The sequence below is a fragment of the Engystomops pustulosus genome, chromosome 11 (assembly GCF_040894005.1).
Source record: "Engystomops pustulosus chromosome 11, aEngPut4.maternal, whole genome shotgun sequence".
In the NCBI taxonomy this organism is placed as follows: Eukaryota; Metazoa; Chordata; class Amphibia; order Anura; family Leptodactylidae; genus Engystomops; species Engystomops pustulosus.
The window spans coordinates 3,206,309-3,229,344 of NC_092421.1; the positions used below are offsets into that span (position 1 = coordinate 3,206,309).

Consider the following 23,036-nt stretch of genomic DNA (forward strand, 5'->3'; position numbering starts at 1 on the left):
TAGTGTGACAACATTGTAACAGCAAGACTCTGGTGGAGGGATCTGCATGGACATTAATAGGGATCATGTTACCGATGAACACTTCACTATTGATTGTGTGAATGGCTGATGTTGGAGGATTAGATGTCATCTTGTTTTCAGCGACAAATATTGGATTTTCCATTTACTTCTGTTTATCACTTCTATGAATCCTTGTCTATGAGACATGACGTTTCTATTACAGATTTCAGGAAGCCATTTGACTCCTATATCAATATCGGAAGCATATTCTATTTACTGATGGGGCATAAATAGCACATAATGGGGCACATTTACTTACCCGGCCAACGGAGTTCCCGAAATACGGAATGTCCGACGATCATCCACTCCGGTGCGATTCACAAAGATCGTGTGCCCGATATCTGCAATTTAGATGCAAAGTGAGGCATAAACACCATTTTCTTAGGAATTTCGTCCATTTTTGTAATTATATACATTCTGTCCTTATTGTCAAGGAGTCAGAGGATGCTGCAGGAAACACAAGTGATGATGGTATCATGTAATGGGAGCAGGTGATGGAATAATCCCTACTACCCAGGGAGATGACTCCAGCAGGATGACTGCACAGCAAACGCTCCAGCGATAGAAGAAATCACCTGCACCTGAAATCCACATATCAAGCAATAAAATCACTAAGATCTGAAATTTTCTCCATCTGAGTTTTTAGTTTTTTGTAGCTTTGCTTTTTAAAACAAAAGTCTTCCCACAATTAAATGTTTTTTCTGCAATGTTCTTCTTTGATCCCAGAGATACAAAGTATTTCTCACAATAAAGCGTTAGGCAAATGTATTAATTATGTTGCAGCAATTGTGAAATTCAGATAAATGACTAATGACCAATGACTCGCTCAGTAGTCGCCCCTTTACTTGGTGGATAACACCTCGGCACGGCCGGGGCCTCGCTCACTATGATCGCACAGTATTGTCTGAGCATTAAACTTAAACTGACAGAACAAATGTGCGAGATGCCAAGACGAGAGCTCAGGGGAAATCTCTCACTGCTGTGAAACGTTACTTGGTGTTCGGGAGCGTCTAAGCCTCTGTATGATTACAGCCCTAAGCAGCTGCGCCCGGAGGGAGGACACATACGGGAATCTCGCCCAGTCAGCAATAATCCCAATAAGCAAATATATACAGCAGCCGTATAACACCCTGTCCACTCCGACTTTAATATAATTCATACCTAGGGACATGCACCCAGGATCTTAATGCACAAAAGTATCACAATGTAATATATATATGTGCCTGGTGTCCTTTGTGCTTCAGTGAATTAAAGGGTTATTCTCATCTGGGCAGTCACATTCAGCGTCATTAATCTGCCGTATATAAACATTTCTTTAATTAGATGCTATTTTTAAAAAAATGTCCCTGTGTCAAGATTATTTCTCATAAATGTAATCATATGGTCCCTTTGAAACAAGACTGTGTCCTTGGATACGACCACCTCTGCTGGAGGGATTGCACAAAGAAACAAATTGTTTTTGTATATGAAAGGTCCGGGAGTTACTGCGGGTCCCACATTCGTCCTGTGGTAATGATCGCTGAATCCAGGAGGTCAGGCAGGGCTCTATAGCGCATGTCTGGCCACTGCTGCCAAAATGTGAGGTGGTTGTATCCAAGGAAACCATCTCGATTCTAAGGGACAACATGGCTACATTTATGAGAAATTATCTTCACACATTTTTTAATAACATCCAACTGAAGAAATGTTTACATATGGCAAATGAATTAAATTAAATGTAAATCCCCATATGGGAAAACCCCTTTAAGAGGAGATGTCACACTAAGTGATCCACTTTTTTTTAAACTCTCATGACTAAAGAGGAAATCCTGCCCTCTGTCTCTTTGGGCCTTTACGCAGTCAAGATTTGCACAGGAACTTAGAACTTTGTTCTATAATTCAATGGATAGCACACAGACAATGTTTTTTCTATGGGCTCACACAAGGCCCTGTCGTTTTATGACCCGATGTGTGAGCTTTACTACCCAAACTATATTAGTGGTCCTATTCCTGCCCGAGAGTGTGGCTGAGGACTACAGAATAGTGTCACCTCTACTAGCAGATATCACCTGACATGTTAGGCCTCATGGACCTGGCAGCTGTGGTCCACGTAGGTGTCACAAGGCTGCTATATAAGTCAAAGATGTTTGGAGAATACTGTAAATAGGGATCCGTGGTTGAATATCCAAAAAAATGCAATGCGGCAGCACTCCGGGAAGTATAAAGGGGATAAGGATAAGGCAAAATAAGGTGCAACGTTTCCGCTCATCCTTAGAGCCATTATCAAGCATGGTGGATGGGGTTTGTTGGAGGTGGCACCCACCATTGGACTTGATCCATTATACTCACTGTGCTGCTCCACAATCGGACTGTTTGGGGTCCATGGTTGACGTATTTGGACCACTAGATTGACTATTACCTTCATGGAATGTCTTCCTCTGGATCAAGATAGTAACTTTATAAATTCTCTTACGCAAATGTAAAAAGTCAGTGGACAACTTCACCCCGACCCCCAGGATCTGTATTCAATATTCCTTCTTAGTATTTTATACGGTGCTAAGAACTATAACACAGATTGTTTGTATGGAAAAAGTCAATCTTTTATTTAAAACCCAGGTCCGATATTCATTCCATGTTATAAGCAAAGTGAACGGAGATCCAAACAGAATGACATATTTCAACCACTTCCAGGTCCCTATAATAAGAAATAGGGGCAGATTTATCAAGTGTCTGAAAGTCAGAATATTTCTAGTTGCCCATGGCAACCAATCACAGCTCATTTTACCAGTGCTCATGAATATTTTAAAGGGGAGCTGTGATTGGTTGCCATGGGCAACTAGAAATATTCTGACTTTCAGACACTTGATAAATCTGCCCCATAGTCTCTGTAAATGTGCAGATAAGGGGAGGATAGGGGGATGTTGGTTTGTTACTACAGGCGACTGGAAGAAGAATAAGATTATGTTACGTGTAGATACAAGACAATGTTATAATGTTTCATGGGCACTTGTAGTCGTCTTGAATTATTTGTAGCCGTTTCGTGTTCCTGGCGTTACTTGGCTCCGGAGATCATTCGCCTTTGCAGATCGTGTAACACGCCCACGTTTCATTAATAATGATGATGGTTTAGACTAAATTAGTTTCTTTAATACCAGTTCACTATTATATACCAATATATATATATATATTCTAATATTGGTGGATTGCAATTATATGCAGTGTACATGTATTCCCAGCATATGAAAAATAGCAGAATTTATATAAATTGTCAATTAAAATTGTCTTTTAAAAAACCCTAATAAATATAAAGCTGAGAAAAAGCCACAAATATGGTGCAAATCAGTAATTGCGACATTCATGCAACATTTATATGCTAGAAAGCCGATGTATCTACAGTGATATATTCCCTCCAATGAATCGAATTGGGTTTATGGGTTATTGAATAGTTATTGGTTGCCGTTGGCTAAAATTTGTACATCAGGATTGTCTATACTGGTCCATCAATGGTTGTGTGACCGCGGAGAGCCATGGGGGCGGTGCATGACAATGAGGCGGGGGGCGTGCATAAATTAGGTATCGGAGGAGCCGGGAGGCGCTTGTGGGACTGGACCCAAAAGCCTCTGGCTCATTTGAATATTTTTAGAAGCGTATTTTCTCGCTCTTACCTCTCCTACAGGTAATGAGGTGCGTTATGGGACCGTCTACTACTGAGAAAATGGAGTAGACGTCCTTTTATCATTCAGTTTGATAAATCTGCCATATATAAACATTTCTTCAATTAGATGTTATTAAAAAAAATGTTCCTGTGTGAAGATAATTTATCATAAATGTAGCCATGTTGTCCCTTAGAAACGAGATAGCTTCCTCGGATACGGCCACCTTTGCCTGAGAGATTGCACAAATAAACAAAAAAGGTTTTGTATATGAAATGTCCAGGAGTTACTACATGACCCACAGCCGTCCTGTGGTAATGATCACTGAATCCAGGAGGTCAGGCAGGACTCAATAGCGCATGTCTGGCCACTGCTGCCAGAGTGTCACGTGGTCGTAACCGAGGAAGCCATCTCGTTTCTAAGGGACAACATGGCTATGCTTATAGGAAATTATCTTCACACAGGAACATTTTTTTTTAATAACATCCAATTGAAGAAATGTTTATAAATGGAAGATTAGTGAAACTGAATGTGACTGCCCAGACGAGAATACCCCTTTAAGTCTGGACAATCCATTCCAACTTTATTGTTATCAACTTGTTTGAGCCTGGAACATAGATTATCTGTAGAGAATCCTTCTACTCTTCTACAATATATTCCTATAATTCAGGAAGTTACGAGTAAAACTTTAATTTGCAGTTTCTTGGAAACTCAAAATAGGAGAAAGAAAGTTCAGTGCGAAATTGATTAGTAAGAAAGGTCCAAAAGAGGCCAAAGATTAGGAATTGGGAGCACCCACAGTAAATGAATTATTGATTGAGGCTAAGTACCCAGGAGAAAGCCGACGTGTTTATTGCTGTCCAAGGTCTTCGTAGTGTTTCACTTGTTATTGATCCCCATGTTTGAGGCGTTTATTGCTGCGTCAGCACATACATAGACTCTTTGTGATGCAAATGAGATAACGTGTTACATAGTAACAAGTTACAAGTACAGTAGAGCATTTACACATTAACCTTATCACTCTGTCTCTCTGGTGGCTCAGTGGTATATTTGGGGCGCTGTGGGAACAACATAATTGTTGGTGTTCCGCTCAGGCGCCGATTAAGACTTCAATGGGTCTGGGGCTATATTATAGCCCCTATTCCTTTCCTAGAATCAAGCTTCTTGGAGAATGGAGTCCCTTCTGCCTGCCTTCAATTTGGAATTTCAGGACCTTTGGAGGACCGTCAAAAGTCCTTAACCCCTTAAGGACCAAGCCACGAAGTGCAAGGACTGCAGGGGGTGGTGCTACAGGGACAAGACACAAATGTCATCTGCACAATCTCACACAGAAATCCAAGATGGCGCCCAACTGAAGTTGTGTACAGCAGGACTGATAGAGACAGGGTGGGATTATATCTGTACCTATGAAATGCTGCAATTTGTTAATAACAGTGTATTAGAGACTGTGTTATTTTGATGGGCTGAGTACATATAAAAAACTTGTCTTCATGGGAGGAATATCCCTTTAAATGAACAGATGTACGAATATTTCATAGGCGAAGGTCATTCTCAGTCTAAAATTTGGTGATTGGTTTTGGTTGGCCATGGGCCCCCTGGAAGGCTGTGGCCCTGCATTATAATCCACTACTAGTTCTGCTCTTATAATCAGCATAGTTATGACAGTCACAGTGCACAAGTGTAAGAAACCTACTATATTAAACGTACTATTACGACAGAGGACGTCATAGTACGGCACGGATGACAGTGATTTGCCGACCAGTGTTGTAGTATGACGTCTGCCGAATGGAGGCGATGGTACAAGCTGCGATTGTCCGTTGTATATTACAGCAGCGTCTATAGGGTTAAACAGCCGGGATCGCAATAGTCCGGACAATCACTAGAACTGTCATGTAACTACTCGCACCGTATGACGTACAGTTACATCAGGGTGCAGGAAGGGGTTAAATAACAATAATTAATTAAATAAAGTAAAAGTCCCCTAAACCCTATCATTTCCTTTTACATTTCTAATAAAGTACTAAAAAAACAATGAAATAAAAAAACAAAACATTTGGTATCGCGTTCAATGGACGCCGGGGAAAAACAACAGCTGAGCTTTTATCTCTATCGGCTTTTCATTGCTAAATATTTGCAGCGAGTTCTAATTATTTATGGAGAATGGCTGTCACACACTCCGGCAATCCATCCATTAACCTTGTAATTACAATGATAAGACGTCTCTAGATGTTAACAGAAGCCACTTTATTTTCTTTCATGTGTCATTAGAGTTACAGGCAGGTCATCTGTTATATTCGTATCAACACTTCTAGAGGTGAACAGTTATTTGCCATTTAATAAAACACCAGACATGACCCCACATGACATCCCATAGAGCTCCATAGCGTCCTCCCTATGTCATCAGAACACTACACTTTGCATTTAAAGGGAACTTGTCAGCACATTTGCACATATGCAGCCAGTGACAGGTTCCTATAGAGCACTAATGACTGACTGACCCCCTTCTTTTAGCTAATAATTGCTTCGCCACATAAATAACCTTTTATCTTATATTACCTGGCATCAGAGGGGGCGTACCCTGCTCACCCGGCCCCCACCATTTACTCCTCCCCATGCCTTATGCCTACCTACTGGTCCCAGTTTATGTCATGTGACCAAAGTGACATCATCTCAGGTCCTTTAGACTCTTAATAATAGCAAACTGTACCCCATGCATGTATCTGGCCACATGACGTCACAGCAGCCTCCATGGACTTCTACTCCTCTCAATTCTCAATGGAGGCTGCTGTGATTTCATGTAATCACATACATGGTGTACAGTTTGCTATTCTAATAAGCCTAAAGGACCTGCGATGTTGTCACTCTGGTAACATGTCATGAATGTAACTCAAGGCACCGTGTAAAAAGATCGACACTATGGGGCAGATTTACTTACCTGGTCCATTCGCGATCCAGCGGCGCGTTCTGTGTGGAGGATTCGGGTCTTCCGGCGATTCACTAAGGCAGTGCCCCCGATGTCCACCAGGTGTCGCTGCTGCGCTGAAGTTCATCGGAATGCACTGAAGTTCACCAAGCCTGGCCGGGTAAAGGTAAGTGCGTGTCAAGCGACACTTTTAAAAAAAAAAATGCGGCGGTTTTTCCGAATCCATCGGGTTTTCGTACGGCCACGCCCCCGATTACCATCGTGTGCGCCACAATCCGAACGTGTGTGCCAAAACCCCGGGGAAATTCAGGGAAAATCGTCGTGAAGCGGAAAAATTCGGGTAAACGGACGGAAAAACGCGATTCGGGCCCTTAGTAAATGACCCCCATTATTTCCCATCTGTACATAGAGCTTTATGTGTCTGTAGTTGAATATTAACAGACGGTCCCCAAGTACAAGGAGGCAGAGCAGTGATTTGAAGAGACACAGAGCTGTCAGTCCCAATAATGGGGCGTGGTTCAATGGCACCGCATGTGTGCTGCACTGTAGCACTCCCGTAGGGTCCCGTGCACCTATTGCCGTCTATGGGGGATGTATACCGGCCGTCTGAATGTAGCCTTATGTAAAGAAAAAATTCCTAATAGCTGAAATTCTCCTTCCGCCTGATATAGTTGTAAGCTATCATGCTCCAGATGCTGATACAGTTATTATATGGGGTCCTGAATCCCATTTCTAATAATGGAGGGGGATAAGAAGCCGCATCCCACCATTGTGTGGAGGATTTATATGTGGGCAACACCATCCCTGACCACAAGTAGCCCCTATGTATGTTCCTGCTCACAATAGCCACATACCTCTGCGCTACTGTACATCTTCCTACCATCACCATACACTAGAGGATAATAGAGAGAAACAGCTTCATTATTCTTAGGAACATTCCCTGCATTTTATCTACTCAAATACCATCAGGGTCACTTATAACCACAGACGTGTAGTAAAGCGGATCCTCCTGGCACGTAACCTGCCGCCTGTCGCGTGAGCCGAGCAGCCATGAAAGTCACAGTGGTTTACATTGAAAAGGAACAGAACAATTCAACTGCAGATCCAAACACGGAATGATAATGGTTGTTGTTTCATATTGTGGAGACGAGTGGCTTCAGTTTGGATGTAAATACCAGAAGCCGGGCTTCAATTATTCACTGTGAACCGTTCATAAAGAGATTGGGGGTCATTTATCATTTACATTTGGGTTTTAAAAGGTGGCCAAAAAATTGTCATGAGCCAAAAGGTCAAGGGCCTTCTCCTGCCGCTTAGAAATAGTGGCTAAAACACAGAAGCGCTGCTAGTGTGTCCGGCTCAGGGGTAGTGGACCCACTGAGCCACCACGGACGATGAAGTAAGCTGTCACCTGGGGACGGAGTGTTACCTGGTCTTCACCAGAGCCGCCGCAGAGCAGGATGGTCTTGCTTTGCCGTGGTACCACCAAGTCGCTCCACAGGCGTGACTTGTACGCAGAGGCAGCCAAGGCGAGCTACCGAAACGACAGGCAATATCATAGTCGGGGACAGGCAGGAGGTCAGGACGGGCAGCACAGGTTCAAAGTCGGGGACGTAGCAACAAGTCAGTATATAGCCAGTGCCTGCCCCCCAGTATATAGACAGTGCCTGCCACACTGTATATAGCCAGTGCCTGCCCCCCAATATATAGCCAGTGCCTGCCACACTGTATATAGTCAGTGCTTCCCCCACTCCATACATAGTCAGCAGCCCACTGTCCAGCCTAAAAATTAAAAAAAAAACTCTATACTCACCTTCCGATGCCCCCCGCATCCTCTTCTGTCTTCAGCTCCAGCTCTCTCTTCGGCTCCCAGCAGGGTCCCATCGCATACAACATGACGTCAGCCGCTTGCTGACATCATAGTGTGTGCTGATGGCGGCGCACAAAATCGGAGCTGAAGATCGAAGAGGACCTGCGGGGGCACGGGAAAGGTGAGTATAGAGTTTTTTTACATTGACTCTAGTATAAGTTTTGTGCTGAAAAACTTGGCTTATACTCGAGTATATACGGTAAATTAGAATGGACAAACATAGTTACTGCTTTATGAGCCTTCTGTAAGTTTCCAAACCTGAATTGGGATCCATACACTTGGTTGAACAATTTGATTTATTTTGATGAGCTGCAGACCAGATGAGGTGGTAGATATTCTGCAGATTAAGACGCATTTCTCCGCAGCAGTGAGACATTGTTCTGCTGGAAATCATTCTGGAAGTATCTGCAACACCGGGAAATTAGTGTCATTTACAATTATGGTGATTATAACAGCTGGAATATTCGCAGAAACTAACATTCTGCACTAATGCGATTATTCTGTATCACAATAAGTCCCAGCTCCGAGCTGTGATCATCAGCATTTATTATCTGATGTATTCATGGAGCTGTTGGGTAGTTGTGCAATGAACAGACCAGAGAAGACTTTTTACGGGATGACGGAGTATCCCCCTATGAGGCGAGTGCCATGAATACCTGGCTGATGTGGGTCCTGCCCCAAAGGGGATGAAGAGAAACATTTGCATTTTAAAGCATATTTTCTTAAAAATCGAGGGTATAAGAAGTAAAAAAAAGAGCAGATACTGATAAAGGGGGCGCACACCAGTATGTCAGTGTGCTGGGTTTACAATCCTTCATCCTGGTGGTAGATGTCCTTTAAAGGAATCTACCATCAGGATCATGGATTATAAACCAAGTACACTGACATACTGGTGTGCGCCCCGTTTATCAGTATCTGCTCTTTTTTTTACTTCTTATACCCTCGATTTTTAAGAAAATTTGTTTTTAAAACTATGCAAATGAGCCTGAGGGGCTCCAGGCTTTATTAACTTCTATGGAGCGTGGAGCCCCTCAGGCTCATTTTGGAGCCTTTTTTTGATAAAAACAAAGGCATTAAAAGCTTAAAGAAGATCTGATCCTGAGAAAGGGGGCCCCCACCAGCTTGTAAGTGTACTTGGTTTATAATCCATAATCCTGGTGGTAATGTCCTTTAAGCCAAAAACTTAAAAAACTGACATCATGTGACCAACTCCAGAGACCAATCCTTCTGGACTTATAATGGGACAATCAGGTTTATATTCCGGAATCTATCATTGCTACAGATATATTAGCTCAACATTCTGAAAGATATTACAGTATCTACATTTTTGTACTCGATTATAAACTTCTTTTCTATTGGTCCACAGGTGACATTCTCTGGTTTGGTCTCGCCTACTGTTTACTACGGCTTCAGAAATCCCAGACGACGGAGCGTGCGAGTGTCCGTGGAAGCAGCTATGGGTGAGTTACTTTTATTTCAGATTATCATCAACTATTCGAAATTTTCCTTGAACCAAAACATAGTTCATGACATTGCACTTTGTGCCTATAAGTAGAAAATTGCCAAATAATGTATAACTGTATAATATAAAAATAAAAATATAACAGTTCGTATAAGAATTCACCAAAAATGCCAAAAAAATGTTTGCATTTCGCAAGTGTTGATTGGCTGCCTATTGGTGCCTGCATCTTCCTGAATTACACTCATCTGCTCATTTGGATACTGTACAGAGCGCAACTAAATTATTAAAAAAAAGTTTCAGAAAACCTCTGTTTGCGAAAAACCCATCATTTTGACCTTATTCTTCAATTGCTTTCCATTTTTTTGCTTTTTCAAAATAAAACAGGGAGCAAAATAATGATGAGAACTGATACAAATATCCAATTAATTAAGGTCAGATTTCATGATTTCAATTTTTTATACTAAGAATTATTTTAGGACAGATACATGTTAGTGAGATTCCAAAAATATCGGCCCATGTCTCGGCTGCATTTACAGAACAGCTGAACTATAACAACATGATGTTGAGTTAAAGGGGTGTTCCAGGAATCAGTATAATTCATATACAAATGGGTCAGTAAAATAGAAGCTGATATGTAATTAGTTGTTATTTAGAATGTTGCTCCCGTTAGCAGAAAATGCTGTGACATAGACTGTGATGGAGAATTATAATGCTCCCGGCCCTTTATCAGTCCAATAATTTCCTCCGCCGGAGCAGACCCTGGGCAGGTCATGTGATCACCACTACGTTTGGCTGTAGTCGGTTGGTTGCAGAGCATCCAGTATGGCCGGTGTGTGGTGATGGCAGTTACACATCATTACTATGGTAACAGAGCAGGACAGTCTGTTATATCATCACTGGGGGCAGAGCCTAAGAGGTGGGAGGAGTTACTGAGAACTAAAGATCACGGGACTTGTAGTTTCCACGGTGGCCATCTTGGTGATAACTCCGCCTACTTTAGAAAGCCTATAAAATTTTGTAAATAATAAAACCAAACTATTTAAGCTGCATTTTGTAACTAATGACATTGAAATTTGTTACATTCATTTATTTATAGCGTCATGTTTGTTTGTATCAGACGTTCATATTCCCGGAATACCCCTTTAAGCTGTGGTTGGTTCAGGTCAGCAAATACGGCACAAGGACACTCAGAACAAGTGCAACTTCTTTTAGAAAATGGTCATGTTGATGTGTTTCTATGTTTTTTGATACTTTTGTTACTTTTTTTTAAGGTTTGTGAATATATTCTTAAGGTATTAAGTCATAACTAAACTACATAGGTTTGTTCTTAAATTGAATTTGTCAGAACTGTATAATTTTTATTGTAATTCCAGCCAAATTTATTTTGGTCTTTGTGACAATTGGAATTTTAAACTGTTGTATTGTCATAAGAACCAGGAGTAACAATAAATCTTCATTACAGACGCCTGTGATACCTGTTACAGCTGTTTATTGTATCCTAGGGCTAAAGTACAGCAAATTAACAAAATCCAGAGGTCTGTTTGTAACTTGGGGTCATCTGTAAGTCGGGTGTTCTTAAGTAGGGGACTGCCTGTATATAAATTTGGTCATACTGACCCAATTAATAAAATGGAGGTATCATTTTGACCATCGGAATATGGCATAACTGTGTGTTTTTATTTTTGCTAATTGGAATTTGGAATTTTTCCCAACTTCCCAGCACATGGCACAGAATATTAAATAGTAACACTAGAAAGTACAACTTCTCTCATATATAATAAGCCCTCATATCGCACTTTTCAGCTTTTTTTTTTACTAAAAACTAATGTGAAATATAAAATAGTATGACGGGGCTTCTCCATGTAAGGTGCTAGATTTTAATTTTATGCCTCGGCTACTAGAACACCCGTCGTACACATTGTTCATGGTCTTGGTGAAGGGGTTGTCGAGCCCAAATATCTTCATTTAGATATAGGCAAGTCATAGCCATTACATGTTGGCTCATGTCGCGATGAACAGGTTAAACGAGCGGCTGCCGGATCTCTAGAGAAAAAACTCTGCTCGGGCTTTTCTTTCTCTCTTTCTCCATGGCAACTGCAATAGTGCGGCACATGAAAGCCGCTCGGCATCTCTCCGTCTTTTTAGCCTTCATTTCCATCTTTTCATTTTGCTGTAAACAGAGTTTTCCAGTGATTTTCAGGCATTACTCAGCGGCAGCCAAAACCATGGTGAATCCAGCGCTACTGGTACATTCTAGATATTTATCATTTCCCTTAAAGAGGAGCGGTCAGCCTAAATTATGCCCCCGTTCATACATAATCACCTAATCCACTCCCCATTCCCTTTCTATTGATGTTAAATTTATCCTCCTGTCTTCAGGAAAAGATTAGCAAAATGGACCTTGATTTTCCGACCTTTTACCAAATGCGGTCAGGTATATTCATAAGGGGGTGTGCCGGCACTCCTCTATGTATTGCAACCATCACCCCCCCGGGTTCCAGTTCTCGCACATGTGCACTGGATGCCGGCGCCTCCGGTGACTTCTGGGCGGCGCATGTGCAGTAGATCCCCCTGCGAGCGCAGCCAAGCAGATGAGGGAGCGCGCAGGCCGCATCATAGAGCCGGCTGTGCTTGACCAATACAAGGGATGCTGCCGGCCTAAGTGATTGACATGACTCCGAGCATAGCGCTTGTGCACTGGATGCCATCATCGCCGGCATCCAGTGCAAAAGCGGGAGAACTGGAACTGAGGGTTGGTGGCTGCAATACACAGAGGAGAGTCGGCACACCCCCTTATGAATATACCCGACTGCAGGCACACAGGTCCCTGGATCCAACCCCATTTGGTAAGAGGTTGGAAAATCAAGGTCCATTTTCCTAATCTTTTCCTGAAGACAAGAGGATAAATTTAACATCAATAGAAAGGGGCTGGGCTTGGATTAGGTGACTGTGTATGAACGGGGGCATAATTTAGGCTGACCGCTCCTCTTTAATGTAACATAGAAGTTTGCTTCTCTTCCTGTGTGATATTTCTATAAGGAGGATCCAGCAGTCACATCAGACTGTAGTGATATGTACTGACGTCTCCGGGAAGTGGCCGCCACATTTAGTTAACATTGCAGTAAGACATAAAAAACGAGGTAAGAGCAAACAGCAGCGGCGGCAAGGTAACGGCGGATATTATTCATACGACTAGTGGATTATTTATTATTATAAAGTATTTTTGATTTTTTCATATGTGAATAATACATCCACGTGACGTAAGGCTTTACTGAATGCAAAAGTTCTTAATGGATCAATAATCACTGCCACGGAAAACATGAAAATGTCATTTTTTTTTTACGGCTTGGTCGTGTAACTACAGGCGATCTTCTGTTAATAAAGTAGCATAAAAGTTTAAAAATATAAATAAATTCCCTATGTTCAACCTTTAATCCTTTTCCAGAGTCAGGGCTCTTTCACATCCGTGGTTCAGTGATCTCCACGGATGCCATTGTTTTTAATGGGTGTTTTCACATTGGCTTTATTTTTTTCACTGATCCGTTGTTCCTGGAAAAAAATTATAAAAACATGAGCTATTTTTTGCACAAAAAAGCTGAAAAAAAAGTCAATATTTTTCCACTGAGGAGACTGAGAGGCCAGACGTCAGCACCTGTCCAGCAACCGCGCAACCACAACCAGGCTTGACGCTCGCTGTCAGACTAGGTAAGTGGTGGCGAACTCACCCTGCAACGTCCCGGCGGGCTAAGGCCCGGCCTAAAGCAGGTAAACCGCCCTGACAAGGGCTAACCCACTATCAGGAACCTAACTGACGGTCCCTGAGTGACCCTACAAGGTGACAGGGAAACTTACTTCATCTGGCAGCTGCTGGATGGTGGAGCGGACAGGTAACGGGAATACAGGAATAGACCAGTGTTCACACTGGTGCACAGAATACTAACACAGGTCTAAGACAGGTCACACAGGGAGAGACAACAACACTGAGGACAAACCACAGATAAGACAGACAAGCGGAGTCAAACAAACCGGGTCAAAACCAAGATGGCGGCAAATGTACAGAATCGTATAGCAAATAGAATGGTCAGTAGCAAAGCAGAAGTCACTACACAGAATAGCAGGAACACTAGATACACAGGAGACTGAAATAACCAGCAAGGTATGATGGGAATAGGCAGGTATATAAGGCAGTTCCCGGACACGCCTCCAGCAGCACTGGGGGATCTGTCTATCAGGATAGTAACCCTTGCTGGGCCGGGCTGAAATGCAAGGAGCAGGGTGTGGCTCAGTTTATCCAAACCACAGTTCACACACAAATTAACGCCACCTATTCTGCCAACTGCAGATTATGCGTCGCCTTGGCAGGGACGTTACACCGGGTGTTATGTTTTCAGAGCAATGTTAATCCTTGAGGATTTTTGACAAAGTGGAAGCAAAACGGATGGAGACAAAACCAAACAGAAGCGCAACACCAACGCCAACGTCAACGTGAAAGAGCCCGAAGAAGAAAACCGATGAGACAGAAGCAATTCCTGATTAGGAGAGCTGGTTTGGATCCAGTATAGAGATGAACACATGTGGTTGGGGCTTTATTATTATTATGTAAATGAGAAATATTTAGTCCTCATGAGATAAAGTGAAAACTTTGATCGTATCTATGGAAGGAGTTGAGCAGCTCGTAATTTTTAGACTTATTATCTAAATGGTCCTTTAGTTTTTACACCATGTTTCCACATCTCAGAGTAATGGGTCTAGTAACTGATGGTCCAGGTTGGGCTGACGCACTCTTGTGTGTAGTATCAGAGGGACCATTGATCATTGGAACCCAACCAGTCTGACATTAATAACCTGTTCTGTGGACGGGTCATTACCCAAGAGCTCATTCATTTCTTAGAAGCCCAATTTTCATTGGATCAAAGTGCAAGTAGAACCGCAGCCAAATTGTGTGATTACAGTTTGTGAATAATGGGTGTAAGTATTGTAGCTGAGGAGCGCAGTGTGTTTAGGTTCATTAGGAATGATAATCTTATTTCGAGGGGACATCCTTTTAGCCACAGTGTCATCCTCCGGCTTTGATTATTACATCCCTTTTGATCTTGCTCCCTGTGATGAGAAAGTTCTCGGGGATTTCTTCTGCTCGTCTTCCCAGCAGCATTTCTATAAATAAGATAAAATGTCTGGTAATTGAGAAATGAATGTAATTAGCATATTGTATGCGGCCTGCTCAGTCACTTCTACACTGATAAGTCTACAGCATAAAGCCTAAGGCACAGGAACTTATTGGGTTATTATATGTATATTGCTTACTAAACTATTATATACCATGTTTATATATATATCCATATGGCGACCTAACACTGATCCATCCAGCCATCCCCTGGAGGAAGGAAAGCATGAAACCAAATAAAAACAAACCAGAGGGGACAGGGATTTCTTACTATGAGAACTGTCAATCTGTGGAATAGCTGAGCTCAGGCGCTGTGGAATGACCTGGTGGTGCCCTGCCGCAGCAAGTCCATCCCGCTTTGCTCTGGTGAAGACCAGGTGCCACTTAGACTCCGGTCCCAGGTTTGGGCTAGTACCATCTCCCAGGGTGGTCCAGGGGGTCCAAAGACCTGAACCCTGACACTCAGCATGTAAGTTCATATCAAGTTGCAGAGTGTTCAGGCCGGCTGTCCCAGCAGGCACGCAATGCAAGTTATTGGGAGTTAGAGCTAAAGGCCTTAGGATTACATGACCCTCCATCAAAACAAATTATAATTTGATCCTTTTCCCTTTGTCTCATGTGATTCCCCATGACCATTTTGTCAAACCAAATGCGTGAGTTAATGTAGAAGGACATGGGAGGGGATATGACTGGTGGTAATTATGAGGATCAGAGGTGTTAATTACTCTACGACTATGGACAGATTAGTGCGAGACAAATGAGATTTCCCCCAAGGAAAACCATTATAGAAAATCAGAGCTATTAATACGGAATGAGGCTTGTCACCCATGAGGCGCTGCACTCCTAATAATACATCTTCATTGTATGGGGCCATCATATACAGCAACACTTTACAGATCCTGAGGTGCAGATACAAACCAAATAAGACATAACGAAGCAATAAAATAGATGACACACGAGTAGTCCGGGCCTGACTCGCAGGAGCCTTCAGTATATCGTACTCCTCACGTGTAGCGTCTTGAGACAAATCCAAAGGCTCCACTTGTGATCACGTTGCATTTATGAAACATTACGGATACACCATGTAACCTCAACGTGTGATCACAAGTGGAGTCTTTGGGTTGAATCTCCAAACACAATCAAAATGTCCCGTGTGAACATGGCCTCCGGGCAGAAGCGCAATACAGTGAAGACAGGAAGCGCATGTGGCACTAAATGCAATCGCTTTTTAATGGATCATTACCCAAGGAAAATGCTACAGATCTGTTCACCCTTCCGTGCAACAGGACGTTATAGTACGTCCCTGCTGGAAGATACTTCCCACACCGGGACATTCTATAACGTCCAGATTCTGGCACCGGCTCACAAACGGAGCCGGCGCCAGAAGCAGCAGCTGTAAACTGTATATTACAGCTGACACCGCGCTCCGATCACGAATGTGAACCCCTTACACGCTGTGGTCAAGCATGACAGCCACGTGTAAGGGTCTTCCCCCTATGAATCGTATCCCCTGTGCCGCTTACTTTGGAGATCCATTCCACTTCTGGGCAGCCCTGAGGTCTGCCAAGTGCCCTGGGGCTGCCCGATGTTCTTGGCAGTAAACTGTCTGCGCATGCGTCCCAAAGGGGTTAAGGGTTGGAGCATATCCTAGTCAGAATGTTTTTTATTGATCACTCCTAGACCAAAGTTTTTTGAGCATCCACAAAAAATTCATGACTGATGTAAATCGTCCATTCATGGACTGGTTGCTCGGGCCGCCATCAGGGGAGGTTTAGTGTGGCTGTGTTCAAGGCGGCCCCCAATTATAGAAAACCCTCCTCCCTCCCCGGGTGCAGGGATCCGGCTGTGCAGCGGCAGCTGATGTTTCCTGGTTCTCATTGTTCCCGGGGCCCCTGTGTCCCCTCTCTCTCCACCAGCTTGGTCCCGCTCCTGCGGCTCTCACCCTCCTTCAATCTGTTCAGTCTGTAATCACTTGCATGTGGGGGGCTATCATTTACTGGGGGGCGTATGCAGGGATACATACAGTATATATTGTATATGCATTGCTAAGGCATTTTGCGCTTTATGTTTTATGTACACACGATTAATTAATTAGGGGGTGCTGAATGTAATCAGGGGGTGCAGTATGTATAATAAATTGGGGGTGCTGTACGCCCTAGAATTCATTCCAGGGAACTTTATATGGGAGAATGAATTTATGAAGCACTTATATGCGATTTTGGATAATAGTATAAGATGGAAACTAAAGTGGGGGGGGGTGTCTTGTCACTCAGGGGCTCCAAAATCTCTAGTGGCGGCCCTGCTGGTGCCTTATACTACATGTACACACAAACCTCCAGGACTATGAATGGAGATGGAGAAGCTATTTCTGTCGTTCTGTAAGGCACAGCTGACTCTTGCTAAGGGAAATCCTCGCTCATTAATAAATATCCTGCAGTTTCACAAATGCATTCCTGAAATATTTCTTGGAAAGGAAGTCACTTTTTTCTCCAATTGTCTTCTTCATACACAAAAATCCAGCAGGGGGTCACAAATTTGTCTGAACGTCTTAAGTTTGAGATCAACAATGTATATAACAATGAATATTTCTTAAGGAAATGGATTGGCAAATATCTTCTGATGCAATTCCTTGAAGAACAATTCCCACATGGAATAAATGACACCTGTAAATATGTCTGTCATTTCACCTCTGATTTACATTTCTATTTGGTTTAATCTGCACGGCCAAGTCTTTGTATTTGTCCCTTCCATAAAGGAATTGATATTAACACATTGAAGCTCATTTACTAAGGGTCCACATTTCGCACTTTCGTCGGATTTTCTGACGTTTTTTGGGATTTGCGCCACTGTAACAGGTATTTCACTGGGGATTGTGTTTTGGTGCAACTTTCATGCGACAGAAATTGGGGGGTGTATCACTGGACGATCCGACTGATTCAGACTGAAAGCAGGATCAAACACTTACATGCACCAGAAAGAAGAAGGTGAACTCCAGGGACCTGAGCGGGGAAGTGACACATGCAGGATATCGGGCGCAGGATCCTAGTGACTCCCCGTACAGCGCATTATACAAGGACAATGCACTTACATGCACCAGAAAGAAGAAGGTGAACTCCGGGGACCTGAGCGGGGAGCGACACATGCGGGATATCGGGCGCAGGATCTTAGTGACTCCACGCACAGCGCATTATACATGGACAATGCACTTACATGCACCAGAAAGAAGAAGGTGAACTCCAGGGACCTGAGCGGGGAAGTGACACATGCAGGATATCGGGCGCAGGATCCTAGTGACTCCCCGTACAGCGCATTATACAAGGACAATGCACTTACATGCACCAGAAAGAAGAAGGTGAACTCCGGGGACCTGAGCGGGGAGCGACACATGCGGGATATCGGGCGCAGGATCTTAGTGACTCCACGCACAGCGCATTATACATGGACAATGCACTTACATGCACCAGGAAGAAGAAGGTGAACTCCAGGGACCTGAGCGGGGAAGTGACATATGCAGGATATCAGGCGCATGATCTTAGTGACTCCCCGCACAGCGCATTATACACGGACAATGCACCTACATGCACCAGGAAGAAGAAGGTGAACTCCGGGGACCTGAGCGGGGAAGTGACATATGCAGGATATCAGGCTCAGGATCTTAGTGACTCCCCGCACAGCGCATTATACACGGACAATGTACTTACATGCACCAGGAAGAAGAAGGTGAACTCCGGGGACCTGAGCGGGGAAGTGACACATGCAGGATATCGGATGCACGATCTTAGTGACTCCCCGCACAGCGCATTATACACGGACAATGCACCTACATGCACCAGGAAGAAGAAGGTGAACTCCGGGGACCTGAGCGGGGAAGTGACATATGCAGGATATCAGGCTCAGGATCTTAGTGACTCCCCGCACAGCGCATTATACACGGACAATGCACTTACATGCACCAGGAAGAAGAAGGTGAACTCCGGGGACCTGAGCGGGGCAGCGATACATGCAGGATATCGGGCGCAGGATCTTAGTGACTCCCCACACAGCGCATTATACACGGACAATGCACTTACATGCACCAGGAAGAAGAAGGTGAACTCCAGGTTCCTGAGCGGGGAAGCGACACATGCAGGATATCAGACGCAGGATCTTAGTGACTCCCCGCATAGCGCATTATACACGGACAATGCACTTACATGCACCAGGAAGAAGAAGGTGAACTCCGGGGACCTGAGCGGGGAAGCGACACATGCAGGATATCGGGCGCAGGATCTTAGTGACTCCCCACACAGCGCATTATACACGGACAATGCACTTACATGCACCAGGATGAAGAAGAAGGTGAACTCCGGGGACCTGAGCGGGGAGCGACACATGCGGGATATCGGGCGCAGGATCTTAGTGACTCCACGCACAGCGCATTATACACGGACAATGCACTTACATGCACCAGGAAGAAGAAGGTGAACTCCAGGGACCTGAGCGGGGAAGTGACATATGCAGGATATCAGGCGCATGATCTTAGTGACTCCCCGCACAGCGCATTATACACGGACAATGTACTTACATGCACCAGGAAGAAGAAGGTGAACTCCGGGGACCTGAGCGGGGAAGTGACACATGCAGGATATCGGGCGCAGGATCTTAGTGACTCCCCGCACAGCGCATTATACACGGACAATGTACTTACATGCACCAGGAAGAAGAAGGTGAACTCCAGGTTCCTGAGCGGGGAAGCGACACATGCAGGATATCAGACGCAGGATCTTAGTGACTCCCCGCATAGCGCATTATACACGGACAATGCACTTACATGCACCAGGAAGAAGAAGGTGAACTCCGGGGACCTGAGCGGGGAAGCGACACATGCAGGATATCGGGCGCAGGATCTTAGTGACTCCCCACACAGCGCATTATACACGGACAATGCACTTACATGCACCAGGAAGAAGAAGGTGAACTCCAGGGACCTGAGCGGGGAAGCGACACATGCAGGATATCGGACGCAGGATCTTAGTGACTCCCCGCACAGCGCATTATATAAGGACAATGCACTTACATGCACCAGGATGAAGAAGAAGGTGAACTCCTGGGACCTGAGCGGGGAAGCGACACATGCAGGATATCGGGTGCACGATCTTAGTGACTCCCCGCACAGCACATTATACACGGACAATGCACTTACATGCACCAGGAAGAAGAAGATGAACTCTAGGGACCGGAGCGGGGAAGCGACACATGCAGGATATCGGATGCAGGATCTTAGTGACTCCCCGCACAGCGCATTATACACAGACAATGCACTTACATGCACCAGGAAGAAGAAGGTGAACTCCAGGGACCTGAGCGGGGAAGCGACACATGCAGGATATCGGGTGCATGATCTTAGTGACTCCCCGCACAGCGCATTATACACGGACAATGCACTTACATGCACCAGGAAGAAGGAGGTGAACTCCGGGGACCTGAGCGGGGAAGTGACACATGCAGGATATCAGGCACACGATCTTAGTGACTCCCCGCACAGCGCATTAAACACGGACTATGCACTTACGTGCACCAGGAAGAAGAAGGTGAACTCCGGGGACCTGAGCGGGGAAGCAACACATGCAGGATATCGGGCGCAGGATCTTAGTGACTCCCCACACAGCGCATTTTACACGGACAATGTACTTACATGCACCAGGAAGAAGAAGGTGAACTCCGGGGACCTGAGCGGGGAAGCGACACATGCAGGATATCAGGCGCAGGATCTTAGTGACTCCCCGCACTGCACGTTATACACAGACAATGCACTTACATGCACCAGGATGAAGAAGAAGGTGAACCCAGGGGATCTGGAGCTAGTGAACACGGCAGTGCCATGCCTGCCGAGCTTACAGTGGTTCGGCGTATTCATGAGTGGGCGGGACTAGTACCGTGGGAGGGGTGGTCTGGGGAAGATGCGGCGCCACGACCGCCCCCTCATGAATACGCCGGACCGTTGTAAGGGTATGGCAGTGCAGTGTTCGTCAGCTTTATCGGAAGTTGCTAAAGCTATTAGTGTGACACTGCTGATAACGGTAGCGCTAGGAGCTGTTTATTTTAATAAGCAGCTCCTTGTGCAATTTTTTTTTTTTTTTTTAGGGTGACTCTTTAAATGCTTTTTTCTGCTATAGAACTGAAGTTTTTTGTGACTTAATTTAGATGAATCCTCATTAGTTCTATTTATTACAGAGCTCTCCTGCCCTATCACACCCTGCTCTCAGATTCAATCAATAGATCAACAGTAACTTTTTGTAATTTTTAAAAAAATTTTCAAGCAAACATTTTTCTCTCAATTTGCTTTTGTGAATGTCCCTGGTGAAGTCCCTGATCCTTGTAAGGAATAATGATATTTACTTACAAATCCTGTAGAACAATGGATTGAGAGTTACAATTGAGGATTTAATATCTATATTTACTCAATCAGATTATTTTTATCGTCATTTGTTCTTTTGACCTTACTTTGGTATTTGTATGACATACATCAGCCGCTCCCCTCTGTGCTCATTACTTTGGGTGTTACAGAAATAATAACCAAAAATAGTCTCCAAAATAAAAACGAGACAGACTGGAGCAATTCAAGGATTACCAACTTCATTGTGACCCAATAATTGATGAATATCAGGTGACAAATACCTAAATATAATCCATGCAGGTATAAAACACCGGAAAACAAATGAACAACATGACTTTTCATTGAGCTACAAACCAAACAGACTGATTTACTGAGCGTCTGGAGATCAATGACACATTCTGAGAGAACTTTAGAGAAGTAGAAAGAGATGTGTTCAGAATTTTCTTGGGTAGGACCATTTAAAGGACATCTACCACCTTCGCTGCCAGCCCTGACCGTTTGCTCTGTCCCCGACCTCGCATCATTGCCGCCTGCCTTGACCGTCTGCCTGTTCCTGACCACGAGATCCTGTACCTCGACCTTGGCTGCCACCATGGACAAGTCGCGCCTGTGGAATGACCTGGTGGTACCACGCTTCAGCAAGACCATGCGGCGGGCTCTGGTGAAGACCAGGTGCCACTTAGATTCCGCTCCCAGGTGTCTGCTTACATCATAGTCTGCGGTGGTCCAGGGGGTTCACTACTCCAAATCTGGACACCCACCACATGCCTGCCAGTAGATAGGTAGCCACAGCACATGCCACATGACATGTGCTGTGGTTATCCATCTACTGGGAGGCATGTGCTGTGGCTACCTATCTACTGGGGGCATGTGCTGTGGCTACCTATCTACTGGGGGACATGTGCTGTGGTTATCCATCTACTGGGAGGCGTGTGCTGTGGCTACCTATCTACTTGGGGGCATCCAAGTAGATAGGTAGCCACAGCACACGCCTCCAAGTATATAGATAGCCACAGCACATGCCCCCAGTAGATAGGTAGCCACAGCACATGTCCCCCAGTAGATAGGTAGCCACAGCACATGCCTCCCAGTAGATGGATAACCACAGCACATGTCCCCCAGTAGATAGGTAGCCACAGCACATGCCCCCAGTAGATAGGTAGCCACAGCACATGCCTCCCAGTAGATGGATAACCACAGCACATGTCCCCCAGTAGATAGGTAGCCACAGCACATGCCCCCAGTAGATAGGTAGCCACAGCACATGCCTCCCAGTAGATGGATAACCACAGCACATGTCTCCCAGTAGATAGGTAGTCACAGCACATGCCTCCCAGTAGATAGGTAGCCACAGCACATGCCCCCAGTAGATAGGTAGCCACAGCACATGCCCCCAGTAGATAGGTAGCCACAGCACATGCCCCCCAGTAGATGGGTAACCACAGCACATGCCCCCAGTAGATAGGTAACCACAGCACATGCCCCCAGTAGATAGGTAGCCACAGAACATGCCCCCAGTAGATAGGTAGCCACAGCACATGCCCCCAGTATG

The 23,036-nt window shown here is 44.5% G+C and overlaps 1 protein-coding gene across 1 annotated transcript in view; it reads left to right on the plus strand.

The window, feature by feature from the left end:
- Positions 1-23,036, plus strand: part of RASGEF1A (RasGEF domain family member 1A) — a 185,969-nt gene that overhangs the window by 72,969 nt on the left and 89,964 nt on the right. Inside the window, exon 2 of the mRNA XM_072130740.1 lies at positions 9,849-9,942. The gene's annotated coding sequence lies outside the window, so the exon portion shown is untranslated. The remainder of the gene's footprint in view (positions 1-9,848; positions 9,943-23,036) is intronic.